The following is a 15,014-nucleotide window of genomic DNA, read 5'->3' on the forward strand; positions in this document are numbered from 1 at the left end:
TAAGATTTCTGTGAAGTATATACGTAATAGAAAGCTGAGGAAAGAAGGGTAAAGTTAATAAGTATCTGAGTTCTTGGTGTAACAGTAAGAGTAGCATTCAGTCAGCTAGATCAATGATGATGGCATTCATATCTACAAAATAGTTCTTATATTAAGGTATCAAGAGTCTTAATATTTATGAATCATCTTTAAGTCACTTTGAAGATTGTCTTCTATCGCACAGTAGGGAACGTAATCACCTCTTCTTCCTTCTGTCTGTTTCAGCAGTCCCTTGGCACTTGGTAGTCCAGAAGTGTACCTTACTATAGGAGCGTTTCCTGCACTGTGCAGCAAATTGCTCTGGGAGTGATGCAGCAGAGGCAAGTGGCCTTGGCAAGGTGCCTTGTTGAGCACTGCAGAGTTGGCCTGTTTCCTGCTACGAACAACAGCCACAGCAACCATTACTTCCACTGCAGACTTGAAAAATTGGTTTGTAACCAGAGGAGGGCCACAAAAATGATCCAAGGAATGAAACACCTCTCCTGTGAGGACAGGCTGAGAGAACTGGGGCTGTTCAGCCTGGAAAAGAGAAGGCTCTGAGGTGACCTGATAGCAGGCTTTGAGTACCTAAAGGAGAGCTATAAGAAAAGAGGGAAACAGACTCTTTCTCATGATCTGTTGTGACAGGACAAAGAGAAATGGTTTCAAACTAAAATAAGAGAATTAGATTGGATGTAAGGAAAGTTTTTCATGAGAAGGGTATTTACAGGCTGGAACAGGTTGCTCAGAGATGTGGTGGATGCCCTGTCCTTGGAGGCATTCAAGATCAAGCTGGACAGGGCTCTGAGCAACCTGATCTAGCTGTAGATGACCTTGTTTATTGTAGGGAAGTTGGCCTAGATGACCCTTAAGGGTCCCTTCCAACTCAAGTGATTCTAAGTTTCTATGATTATTCCATTACAAGAGTAATTTTTCTTTTTTTTTTTTTTGGTTCTTTCAATAGAATAGATTTCAGTGCTCTCAAGTATTTCACATTTTATGAGGTGCCATGCACTCCGTATTTCACTGTAAAGAGCATCCTCAGCTAAGTGCTTGTGTGTTTGTGTGCTTTTGTATATTTTTATATATTTTTATATATATACAAGCATGCGCAGGCTGGCATGCTCAGCTGTCACACCACAGAATGAAGAGCATCTTGATCTGCTCATTCATGTGAATCAAAATATTATGACCAGAGAACTTGTACAGAGCTGAATAAGAGCCTCAGTGCATTGGAAACAATGGTGGCAACATTGGAATATTGCAGAGTTTGTGCCAGGTGGGTCCTACAGATGTTCATGTAGGAAAAGAAAAAAAAACAGCGTATGCAAGTTTGTCAGGACCAATATGAACCAATATGAGGCTAAGGGTGACTGTTTTCCAGATCACACCATTACTGGTGATGAGATGTGCGGCCACCACTGTGAGCTGGAATCAAAACTGCAGTCCATGGAGTGGTGACGTGTGAATTCCTCATTGAATAAAGAAGTTCAAGACGTACTATGATGTGCACTGTCTTTTGGGATGAGAAAGAGGTGATCTTTCCAGACTTCCTGGAACCTGGACAGACTGTCAACTGTGACCTCGACATCATGATGCTGACTAAGCTGAAGGCTCCAACTTCCAGAGTCAGTCCAGAGAAGAAAACATGAGAGCTCCAGTGCCCATACCAGTTTGAAGACTGTAGACACATTGTGAATCCTGGCCGGACTGCCCTACCATACTCATCACGTAGTCCAGATTTAGTGCCTTCTGACTTCCATCTGTTTGGGCTGATGAAAGATGGACTGCATCACCGACATTTTACTAACAGTGATGCCTTTGTAGCAGCTGTGAAACAGTGGGTCACCTCCACTAGTGCATATTTTTGAGTGTTGCGTGCAGGCTCTTGTTCACGGCTGGGGGAAATACATAGATACTGGCAGTGACTATGTTGGAAAACAGTATTTTGAAGCTCAGAATATGCTCTATGAGATAGTGTTATTGTGCTTTTACATCTGCTGTGGTTCCTTGGAAATAAACAGGAGGCATTACTTTGAGAGTGATGTGTGTGTCCATGTGTGCATTACTTTGCGATACCTGTATTGGACAGTCTGTTCCTGGATGAGGAACAGATAAGACAGATCCGCAGGATGAACTACTTCTTATTTCTATGGCAAGTCAGGAGGTTGTGCTTTGAGTGGAATTGTTTTTTTTTTTAATATGAAGCAGAAAGAGATCGCTAGTGCAACTAAGACCAACAGGTTAGATGCAGTCAGTTTTTACGGTCTTGAACTTTATTTTTCCAGAAGTTCCAGGATTTTCTGCACCAAGCATATGTGTCTTTCAGATCACTTATAGGAAGTACAGCTATCCAAATCAGATTGTGCTATGCTTAATGTTGCTGAAGGGTGCATTTCATTCCTATAGCATGTCTTTACCTTCTCAGCAAGGAAAGTTAATAGCAGAAGACTCCATATCACATTCTCCTGCTTGTGTTGCTGAGTGTTGTTTCCCTGACACAGATGTTATTTCTAGATATATTCTATACTGGGATTAAAATTTTAAATATCATTTACATGGATTGTCTGTTGCTGTGTCTGCTTATTCCTAGTGAGACAGACTGTGGTACTTCAGCTTAAAAGTTCATTAAAAAGTTGAAGTAGCTCTTTCTCCACAAAACCAGACTCGAACTCAACTCAGGACCTAAAAGAGACTAATATTTGTGCCAGTGACAGTGTCTTGTATTTATTTGCATGTTTCTTTGATGGAGAATGTTGTTGGATGGCTGTTTATGCCGGGAAGAAGGAATATAATGGTGAGATTACTTGTTTTTTTTTTTCTTTCTACTTCTTTATAGCTTAACAATAAAAGTTTCACTTTTTTTTTTCTCTGCCCTTTTGAATTCCAGGCAGAGTGTACATGTACTTATGACTGAATTTCTTAAATTGCTTTCTAAATTTCACTGTGGTCAGGAAATCAGGCTATGTGTTTTATCCCCTAACATCATCCCAGTAAAGGGGAGGCACTTTCAGTTTGGAGAACTTTTTCATAGATATTGGATTGGAAGAAAGGACATTTCCCATTGTACCTACAATTGATCTGTGGATGAGTGCATTGTGGATTCTATGCCCTGTTCTTTCAGCCACCTAAAAGCTCAGGCAAATCATGGGGGAATGCCACAGAATAATATATATATAATATATATATTATATTATAATTTATATATAAATATTATATCTATATATATAATATTATATATATAATATATATATATAAAACCATAGAATAATATAGATTTTAACTGAAAAATTTGTACCAACCTGTTGCAGAAACAAAGATCAATTTGAAAGTTAAATACAGCTTTGACATTTGATTAGACTCTTCAGAGCATATCCAGACAGCTTTAGAAAATCTCCAGAAATGAAGTCACCGTAGGCTCTCTGGCAGTCTGCTCCAATGTTTGACCATCCTCACAGAGGAAAAAAGTGGTGTAGTATGTATGCAGCCACAAGTGTGTTTGCGGGTTGCATCTGTTCTGTAATGCAGACCAAAGCTGTGTGTGTGTGATATGATTCTTTGTGTGGAGAACTTCCTCCTCACTTTCACAGCCTGTCTTTCTGTGAGAGTGTTTATCCATTCACTTCAGCACTCCAGACGTGCAAACTATTCAGTCATATTTCTGTGCTTCCTAGTGAGATTGTACCTTTTCCTCTGCATGTGGCCTTCCTCTTTTTGCCCTCACTGAACAAATGCATGAACCAGTGCCTAAGATGATTTGCTTGCATTGCTTTTACAGGGAAAGTGTGCTCTTGGGTATCATGCTCTTGGGTATACTTTTCCACAGCCCTGTTACCAGTTTTCTTTAAACTGGTCACTCTTGCACTGTGAAACTGGTTTAAGTCCCTCCTTGTTATTGGCGTAGAATCTGTTGGTATAGATAGTCTAGCTCTGCTTTGTCAGATTTTCTCTCTTCAGCAGTTTCCATTCTTCAGAAAGGATTTTGGGATGGTAAATGCCATACCATTTCATGTGGCAGCAGTTGTGAAACCAGATGTTGCTCAGGAGGATGTTTCTTCTGCTCAAGCCTTTCCCCTTGTGGACGAGGTGAAAGAGTACAGTACCTGTGTTCTTGTACAGCTCACCTAGCATATAATTATGCTATATATCTAACTATGTGCTTCAGTGCTTTTGCTTGTTTGTTGTACTTGAATGAGGCTGGCTTCTGGGCCTTAGTAGCAATTTCGCTGCCGATTTTTTCTTACCTAACACTGGGAGTCATCAGGGATTGTATTGTTAATTTAGGACAGGAGAACAAGAAGACATTTGGAAAGAGGGAAATCTGGCTGATGAACTTCTTTTTACAAAGTTGGAAGGAGGGATAATGATCATGGAGCTATAAATGCAGGTAGAACAAAAAACCATGCTGCAGACAATTCTACAGTCTCAGAATGGCAGTATGCTAATATTTTAAGCTGTTTAGATGACTGCTGTTGCTATGATCCAGGCTTGTTTGTTGCACTGACGCTTATATTGATCGCTTCCTATAGTGAGCTCATTATGCAGTACCTGCAGAAATCAAATTGAATGAAGGAACAGAATAGTTTTGTTGCTGATATAGGATGTTTGCCAGCTCACCAGTGGGTGCAGCGAGTGCTAGTGAATGATTTGCATGGATTACATAGGGCTGGAGAATTTTACTTGCTACAGCAGCAGTTTAGAGTGACTTCTCTTTGTCTTTCAACTACAGTACTACCTGACTGTCCAGCAGCCTTTTCTCATGGTGATTTCTAAAAATGTGTTCATTTCTCCTCTATTTTTGCTTGAGCCTAAGGTATGTAATGCACAGTCAACTATTTAACTTTTCAGAACTTTTGATCTTTTTAAATAATTAGAGGCAGAGTTTAGGGAGAATGTAAATGACAGTTCTATTTCTGAGAATGAATTAAAGGTAGCATTTGGAGTTGAGATTTTTCTGATTGTATTCCTAAAAGCAGAGGAAAACGTAATCAAATATTTGAAGGAGTTTCTTAGAGGAATCTGCACAATATTGATTTGAGCCTTGTAATACTAACTGCTTGTAAAAAGCTTTGGTTTCTTGTCATTTTTTTTGTGGTCAGATCAACAACCCTTCAGTTCTTTTTGTCTCTTTAAGTTAGGCAGGTGCTAATTTCCAAACAGGTAAGACAAAGACCTTATGAGCTTGTAGTGCAAAGAAAAAGTAGGTAAAGGCATTTATGAATTTATATGGATTGATAGACTTAGCACTACATTTGAAGTCTAAAGATTACTAAGATTGGTAAGACTTCCTAAATGTATTGATTTCAAAGGTCAAAATAAGCTGACAGTTGGGGATATCCCTTCTGTTGTCTTTCAGTTCAATACTACCATTGCCTGCTTTTCTTTATTTGTCTGGTCTGGTTGGAAGGACTGTTTATCTGTTTAATTTTGAGGAACATTTTCTTGTTAAGGTAGTTACAGATTGTGTGGAGTGTCTTAATTAGGGAGCATACTAAGCAGATGTCTTAATTAGTTAACACAGTCTTGGTACTAGGTGGAAGCTTCTGCATCCACAACATGTGAGAAACCAAGGCGTGATCTGGTGGGTAGCAACTCTGTCCGTGGCAGAAAGGTTGAAATTGAATGGTTGAGATCCTTCCAGCACCAACCATTCTATGATTGTATTTGTATTTTCATTACAGTACTGTCACGAACCTTGTGTGCAGTTACTGCAGTGTCATTTTAATCCTGTAAAGCTGGGAAGAGGAAAGAACCCCAGTAAGCTTATAGAGGAATTAGGAAAATTGAATCCTTCCATCTTCAGTTTTGCTTTCTCTGTATTTTTTTTTTTAAAGTCTGTCAGAACTAGGAAGTTTTGGATTATATCTTTGTGTTTACAACAATTCCATTTATTTATTTAGTATTTATTTACTTATATGTTTATTTATATATTTATGTTGTACTTCTCTTATGAAGAGACCCCAAACTGTTATATAGCATATATAAATTAAATATTTCTCTACCATACGCACAAAAACAGTAAACATTAAGATACAAAATATCAGCAGAGATGAGAGCTGATGTTATCACTGCAAGCTTTGAAAGTCAATTTTAACCCAGCCTTTGAGGCAAGTATCATTATTCAGTTACTGCTCTTAAGAAGATCACATTTGTCTCCAAAACAAATGACTCATAAAGCTAATGTAATTTTGTTTAGATGGTTCTTAGACTGGAATTACAGGTCAAAAGAATATTGTTAGGGAACTTTCATGTTCCCCAAAATTCAGGCTCAAAAAACACATTTAGGAACACTTGGAAAGACATATAGTTGGATGTTACTTATTAAAAGTTTCTGACAGTATAAGAACTTCTAGATGTCTTACTTGATGTGGGAGACAGATATGAAGGATACATGTCTCTGTTAGAAGTGGAAGACTCCTTTGGGATACTTCTCCACTGAGTGACTTGCTTTTAATAATAAAAGGATGAGTTGCTGAGATAAAAGAGGATGGTTTTTGGTAGCAGAGAGAGATGAGGTGCTTAAATTTTGGACATTACAGGAAAAATCTTAGATTCATCTCAGGTGCAAGGAGATGTCTCTGCCATGATGGATTGCTTGAATTTTTCCTCTGGATTTATGTCTGGTTTTGGAAAGACCTTTGTGATTACCCGTTTTTTGGGGGCGTGTGCTCTTAATTCTTCATCTGCTATTTATTTCTAAGGCTCTTGATGTTGATGAGCTCTAGATAGATGATAAAGAGTGACAGATATCTGCCACAGTTCTGTCACTTGAGTGCTTTGTACTTTTAAAGCCTTAAGAGCATACTTGACCTAAGAAATGTACTGAGATGTCCTAGTGGAGAAAATTGTGTGAAAATCTTGACAAGATATACAAGAATACTCATCTATAGTGATGTAGAAACTAAGAGATCGTGTTTCTTCTATAAGCAAAATGCTCTTTTTGCTTCTGAGGTATGGTGTATGCTGAGCAGTGGTTTTAGGCAGCAGTTCCATTAGGCAGGCTTACTAACCTCAGCTCCAGGCATCTGAAACACTGGGGGGATTGCCTTTGGTCCCTCTCTCACCCCTGTTCCCAGTTATGCCATTATTTCTCAGTTGTGCAGGCACTTTTTCTTACTTTCTAATCACAAGTCAGTGTAGCTCAGTAAGTTTCCCTCTCACCAAGTCATTTTTCTGTCATTCAGGCTTTTTTGAGGTAGCCTATGGTGCATCCATTTGAGTACCAAAGCTGCCTGTGAGTGCAAGCAGTAGGGAGATAGATGTAGGAATGCCTTATGTTCACGACAGGGAGGCTATTATTTTTAGCCCTTCCAAGAAACCATGTCTTAGAGCTCACGTTCGTAGGACAGTTCAGCTGCTGCTATCAAGAGAAAGAACGTTTTCTTGTTTTGTTGGCTGTATGTTTTGACTGCTACTGAGCTTCTCTAAATTAGTAGTTAGATTAGGTCCCTGCTGTTTTGTCAGGTAAAGCAAGTCAGAAAAGCAGTAGTCACATATACCCAAGATTTTGAGGGAAAAGAGAAAGAGGGGGAGAGGACAGTTCTTTATTCAGATCTCAAATAAGCATTCTTGAGTGTCGTGGCAGTGGTGATGCCTCCCTCATCTCAGACAGTGAGTACAGGCACCAAATAGGGGAAATGTCAGCTGCTGGCAAAGGCTGCTTGTCCAGATCTAGAGCTTAAGGGCTGAGTCTGTTATTCCTCTGTGTACACTGGAGCACTGGGCAATTGGCAATGGCATAAAGTTCAATGAGGGTAAATGGCCGGTGAAGGACCTGTGGTAGAGTAATACTGGAAACAGCCTGGGAGGCAAGTGACTGGAGAAGCACCCCTGCAAAGAGAGATCTGGGGGTATTAGCGACTGCAGACTCAGCATGAGCCAGGAATGTGCCCTGACAGCCAGGGAACAAACTACATTTTTGAGTGCATTATACACAGCACAGCTAGTGGCAATTCTCCTGCTGCATTTGATAGTGATGCAGTTTCATATGGAGTGTTGTGTGCAGTTCTGGGTTTCAGATTATAAAAAAGATGTTAAGGTTCTTGAAAGCTTCCAGAGGAGGGCAACCAAGCTGGTAAGAGATTTGGAAGCCATCACTGGAAGTTTGCTGCAGTGAGGTCTCTTCTCCCTCTGAGGAGGGGAAGCAGAAGATGATGCTGGACTCTGCTCCTGTCAGACTAGGCACGAGGAAAAATCAGATGAGTGAGTGATAAACACTGAACTTCCTAGTGAGGTGGTTGATGCCCCATGCATGTCAGTGGTCAAAGACACATTTGGATAATACCCTTAATAAAAGGCTTTAACTTTTGTTAAGCCCTCATGTGTTCAGGCAGCTGGACTATCTAGTCTTAGTAGGTCTGACTGAAATATTCTAAATTCTAATTCTATCCTGCTCTGTCCCATGCTGTGCATTAGTTGCTGAGCTGTAGATGGTCTGTTCCTATCACATCTCAGTTTTCTAGACAGATTACGTTCCCTTTCTTTCTCTTCCCCGCTTTTTTCTTACACCTGCATCATGGTGCTTTGAAATATTAATGATAATGTTGCTTTATTTGGGAGTACTAATCAGTGTTTTCAAGAGTATTAATTGATTAACATCAAATTTTAAGTTCATTAGAATTGTATACAAATTATTTATCCTAAGTACCAGTTTTATAATGGCTTTGATGATATTTTAAAATGTCTTTGACATTTTGAACTAGTTCAGTTTTCAGTGCATGTTTAGGGTTTTTCCCGTAAGGTCTGTATTGCATGTCAATAATGGACATGAGAGGTATGTCAACACATTTCTGATTCACACAGTGTTCAATTACTATGTAGGTTGATTCAGTAGTAATGTCTCCTATTTATTTTCATGGAAATTCAAAGGATGCAAAGAGCAAAATAACCTTTTCTTTCATAGAAGAAACTATTAGTTAAATATGTATCAAAATATACTAAATGCTTGTGATTTGTGATTTTTTTTTTTTTTTTTGTTTGTTTGTTTTGTTTTTTTTTTAAACTTTCTCCTTAGGTTAGACTACTTTGTTTCAGTGAGATTCATTCAAGAGAGCTGAAGTTACTTTAGGAATGCTGCAACAAGCTTGGCAGTAGCAATAGCTGTAGCAGTTCATTAGTGATCCAAATAATGAACATTATTTGCTAATCCAAATAATAATGCCTAAAATCCTGATCTACTTCAGAAGTAATCTGAAAAATGTGAAGGTGCAGAAAACTGTAAGATGACACTGCCACTAAAAGAAACAAATGAAAAAAGCGCTACTTCTAACTACTTGTTTTCTGCCTCTGCGCTGCCTTCTTTTTCCTTTGAATTCAAGTTGTTGTGTGGGTATATTACTTTTGCAATATAGAGAAACCCTGTGAGATTTGGAACCAGCAGCCGCAACAGTAAAAGAGCAGAGCTTGTCCATGATTGGACAATGTCCAAGATTATCCATGCGTATGTTAGCTCTGACTTAAATCAGATAAGCAAAACTGATCATAAGACCCAAGGTTTTTTTGTTTGTTTTTGCATGTATACATACACATACTTGTATAAAAATTGGAGTACCTTTTTGTAATATTAAAATAAATAACATCTCTCTTGCTCTCACAGTTAATAACTGTGAGAGTATTGTCTTCAGTATAATCAAGATACTTCTAAACTCTGGTCAGTTTTTAATTTCAGAATATTCAAATTTATCTCACTGTGTATTTTTTTCTTTGAGTTTTTTCTATGGAGAATATTTTAAATTCTTCAAACTTTGCTCAGGAACAAATCATAAAAGCAGATGCATAATGAGAACTTTAAAAAAGCAACCGAGCAAAAAACCTGACCTCACTTGGAAAAGCAGAAATTAACTTTTCAAGGTGTTTAAAATCATGTATTTTCTTAACTGTTTTGTTCTTTGTTTCATAATTTAGTCTTTTGATTCCTCTTTTTTTGAAGTTTTCCTTACAACGCTCCATTAAAAAATGCATCTTGACAGTTATATCACTAAAACTTCCCTGTACGGGAGTACGGCTGAAATACTGTGAAGATCCTTTTTGCCTTGCTTAAATCTTTTTTGAGTAATTTCTGAAAATACTATCTTTTGAAATTTTTTTAATTATGTGATTGTGTATATACAAAACTGTAGCTGGTGCTTTACCATGATTTCAGTATATTTTCTGTTTATATTCCCACCATAAATAAATAAATAAATAAATAAAAATTCAAAGCAAGATGGTAACCTAGAATGAATCTATGTTTATAAAATACTTTTCACAGTATATGTCTTTATGTTTGGGTCCAATCATTTCACATTTATGCATGACTCTGAAGTGCTTGTGATTTGAGATTCTAAGCAGTGTATTGTGAATAGAAATGTAGCTCAGAAAAACAGATATAGCCATCAAGTCTAGTTAATATTAATGAACTATACATACAGGTGGCTGGCCTGTTTTCCATTGTTTGGAAAAGAATGCCTTATCCAGAATAGCTATAATTATTTTGAGCGTCATCTGTCTCTCCAAGTTTTTCACTATCTTCATTAGTACAAGCATTTGTAAGAATGGTTCTGTATTGTTTCTTGGGAAATTAAGAGGTACTTTGAGTCAAGGAAGGGACATGAAGTAGAACTGATTCAATTGAGATGCCCACTTTCTGTTTGTAGTTGTAGCAGTGCTCTGCAGTTTAGAGTCTTGTTTAAATAAAATTGCATTTGAAGTGCTATACTATGAAATATCACCTGATTTGTGGTTGCTTACTTACAATCATTTTATAAGATAGACTTGTCGATGTATTAAAGCAGACTTTTGATTTATACAGTTGCATTTTTTAAATGTATTCTGCTTTTGTTAATTAATCCTAAATACTTCCGTGGCAGTATTAATGTTCAAAGTATTTGATGTTTTAAAAATTGTAAAAATGTAGTTTCATTTGTAGAGGTTAGTGAGGAAACATGTATTTTGTTATTGCCAGTAAACCACTACTAGTAATAAAGTTTGAGGTATTTTCCTTTAGAGCTTTTTTATGGCAATTAGGATTTAATTATCTTCAAGTAAGCTGTAGGTAGTTATTAAACACTTTAAGAGTTCAACACACATTATGCAGCATCTTCTGCCTGGTGGATACTGGAAGGGTGAACAAACCAGAAATAGTAATGCATTGCTTTGAGGACAAGAGTGAGGCAAGAATTGTAAGCAATTCAGTGATTCTTGTTACAATAGCTGATTAGTTGGGAAGAAACTGTTAGCAGAATGAGATGTCCTCGAATTGTGAGTAACGTTTTTGTGCTGAGAGGCTAGTCTCTTTTACCCAGCTGAAGAAATTGAATTTGTACTAGCCTACTTACTCAAAGTCTGTTCGTTTGGGAAGTGTTAGCAAATCCAAAGTGGTTGGACTGATAAATTGGTATAGTGAAGTCGAGAGAGCTGGAGACCTTCAGGATAGCATACTGATATCTGAGGTGAAGTCTGAAATTTTCTGGGGGGTGTGAGAATTTCTTATTCCTTCTTAGTTCCTTTTAAGAATGTGCTAGAAGCTGGTATATGTTTAGTGTTTTTGAAAATGTAATTCTAATTTTTTATTTCAGAATGTTGTGTGCATAGTAGATGTATATTATTCTATTTGTACACTGCTGATATTAGAAACGTGTTCCATGTTCTTGAAATGTACTGTGTACTGAAACAGTTTTTTCTGCTTTCTTGAATTATGAGTTTAATTATGGAAACATGTTTACTGGCTCTTTTTTAACATATGTAAAAGTACTAGCTAATACAGCATTTCTCCCTGAGAAAGTTTCTTTTTCCTTTCTCTTGTGCTTATGCTTTTTGGGTTTCTTACTCAAGCTGTAACTTCTGACGTTTCCAGCTACTTTCATATTTTCATCTATTATAGAATATCTATTAATACCGATTATTCAAATTGTGTAAAAATAGAATCAGTATCAGTATTTTGATATCAGTAATTAGATTTACTGCAGCCAGAGCAGTTCTCCTAGTACTTGTGCATTTAAACATTTAACTTTGTATTGTACCATTTCATTAAATAAGTTAACCAAGCTGTGGTTCATATGGTTGTGCTGTACTTGAAGACCTGAATTTGAGTCCTAGGTAATCCATGGTCTTATTGAGTCAGTTTTTTTTTTTTTTTTTTTTTTTTAATTGTTTCCCAAAACAGTATTTTGGAGTGAAAGTAGTTTTATCAATTTAATTATTACTGAGATTTATATTTTAAGTTAATTCGTGTTTGGTTACAGTTGTCATTGCAAAAAACTTTTGCACTTTATTCTTAATACTGTGGCATTTCCTGTTTAATGTTAAAGGTCTGCCATATTCCATTTTGTAGACTTACATCTCATGGGAGAATGCCGAAGAAAATTGAGTGAAAGAACAGGTCTTGCTTGAGTGCAGGATTTACATGTATTTTTGTGATAGTGATATAGTGATAGATGTAGTGTGATATTCCAGCTCAGGTGTCTTCTACCTCATAGGGCCAAAGAATACCCAAATGTTTTGTAACTTCAGACTTTTTTTCTGAACAGTAGTGAAATGAATGTTGGTGAAGTTCATAATATTGGATTATCAGTGCAATTTACCTTTCTTTCCTACCGATACTGGTACTACAAAAGATATTACAGTTATCTGTTTTCCATGCCTGCGATGTCATGGGCATCATTTGAGGAGGTCAACAAATGGACCAAGTTGCTATTGTTTGAGATACTTGCACATGGTCTGAATTTCTGCCTCCTGCTCTTTTTTTTTTTTTTTTTTTTTTTTTTTTTTTTGGTGAGATCTGTTCATTGTCTGCAGAAAACCATGAATGTAACTCACTGTTACTGTTGTAGGACTGAAACAGTGCCATTACTGTAAAGGAAATAGACCCCAGTTTTCAAAAAACATTTGATTAGCTCTTAACCCCGCTATAGTGTACCTCTTCCTATTTTATTTTTTAATTTTTAGATTTTATTTATTTTTTATTTTTATTTTATTTTCCTCTCCTTCTTTGCATTCATGAATTGTTTCTCTGGAAGAGAAATTATTTGTGTGTATTAATATGTTCTGTGTTACTGTTTTCAGTGCATCATAGTGAATAAAGCATTGCTTTATCAACCCACTCATCAATAATGACCATTAAATGCTGGGTGTCAGATGGAATGTTGAATACAAGCTTGTTCTTCAAAGTGGCAGAATCTGACTCCTTTTTGCTGTAATAAAGTTGCTTCTGTTTGAGGCACTGTGTTGCTGGGAAACTGCTGCTAATTTTATGCTATATGTCAGTAGTGGTGACTCAAATTGTACATGTCATTGAGTAGCTCTGCTCCTTGTTTGTAAACTCTCTTCTGTTAGGAGAGAGGGAGAAAAAAAATGTTCTGCAGGGAAGAGTATCCAAAGAAGAGAAAAAATTTGAATTGGGAACAAAAGCTCAGATTGTTCTGTTGATAATGTCACTTCCAGTCACTGAAGGGGAGAGGTTGCTTGTCTGAATTTACACCAATCTCTTAGACAAGTCTAACAGAAGAACCCTACATTTCTACTGCTTTCTTCTTTGAATTCCAGTTTCCAGTGTGGAGAACTTCAGTATGTGATATGACTGAAAAGAAGAATAACAAATTAGACTCTCAAGAGTTTATGAATTAAGAAACTGAAGTTTTGGTTCACAGCAGTGGTGTACAGTGGCAATTTTGGAAGACTGTAGAAAATACAGTACTTTGTAAAATGGGTTGCTTCACAGCCTGCACATGAATCAGAACATGCATACAATTACAGTTCCAAAAAGTGAATGTACCTGAGCATAAACTTTAATATATTTTCTAGATGTGTAAATGGAATAAATTGAATCCGACTGTCAAGTTACAGTATTTTCTTAAATCTGCCCTCTTTTGCTGATTAAAGGAGATGATCCATTTCTTGATATTCACATTCAACTCAGTTTTTTATCAGTCTTTGTTTTTAATCTTACTTGGGATGCTTCTGTAAGACTGTGTGTGTGTGTGTCTGAAGCCTGCTTATTTAAGCACACAAATCATGTCAGCTGCAATGCGGCAGTGCTTGGTGCTAATGAGGTTAACATCCAGAGTATCCGTCTGTTTGTTTTCTGATCTCTGTGCAATTCTGGCAATGGGAACTGGGGATGACGGGGAGATATTTTGATTGGATATGGCTTTGTTTTGGCTCAATGCCCTCCTGGTGGCTGGGCAATATATTTCTACCTCCATTTAGGGAGCTCAGTGTTTATTTCATTATTTTTGGTGCAAGCTCTAAGATACAACGTGGTTGGAAAGAGAAAGCTGGAAGTACACATAGGATCCTTTGTCCCCAAAGAGTTGCTTCAAATGTACTTTTAAATGAAAATAAAAAGAAAACATACTGCCTGACAGTATGCATGTCTACAGATTGAGTATGTGCATGTCTGTGTTTGAAAAGTAATGACTTTGAAATAGAGCTAATCAGGTAATTATTTGGGGCTAAGTCTAGATAGTTGGACAGGCCTTTCATAGGTACAGAAATGCAGATGAATTATGATTTCTGAGCTCATTTTTTCTCATTTTTAACCCTTCAGTTGCTGACAGCAGTGTGAACTGTGTATTTTACATTCAAATCAGTTGGTCTTAAAGTCAATAATAAAGTGAATATAAAAATAAAGTGAATATAAAATACTTGTCTTTTCCCATTTTCAGCTGTCAGACTGTCTTCATCAAGCTTGATGCCTTCCCAACTGATCCTGTCATATTTCTGTGCTTGCAATTTTCTTTCCATGTTTTTTTTCTTTTTTTTCAGAGACATTGTAAAACTGTAGGTCGTGAGAAAGTGATGGCACTGGTCTTGGTGATGGAGCTGACTTTCCTTACAGTTCCTTTCTTAATGTTAACTAGTGCTATCCTGCTAGCTGATAACATTGAATATTTATGTATTATATGTCAGGTTTTTAAATGATGTGTTAAAAATGTTGCTTTTTTAAGTATCTATTTAACCTCAATTACTTTGGTGATTGTGTAACATGGTTTCACAAGCAGAGGAATCAATACAAGTGG

The 15,014-nt window shown here is 37.0% G+C and overlaps 1 protein-coding gene across 10 annotated transcripts in view; it reads left to right on the forward strand.

Moving 5' to 3' along the window:
- The window catches only part of RIMKLB (ribosomal modification protein rimK like family member B), a 49,107-nt gene that overhangs the window by 21,311 nt on the left and 12,782 nt on the right, over positions 1-15,014 (forward strand). The window lies entirely within an intron of this gene.

This window comes from Lagopus muta, chromosome 1 (assembly GCF_023343835.1).
Source record: "Lagopus muta isolate bLagMut1 chromosome 1, bLagMut1 primary, whole genome shotgun sequence".
NCBI lineage: Eukaryota > Metazoa > Chordata > Aves > Galliformes > Phasianidae > Lagopus > Lagopus muta.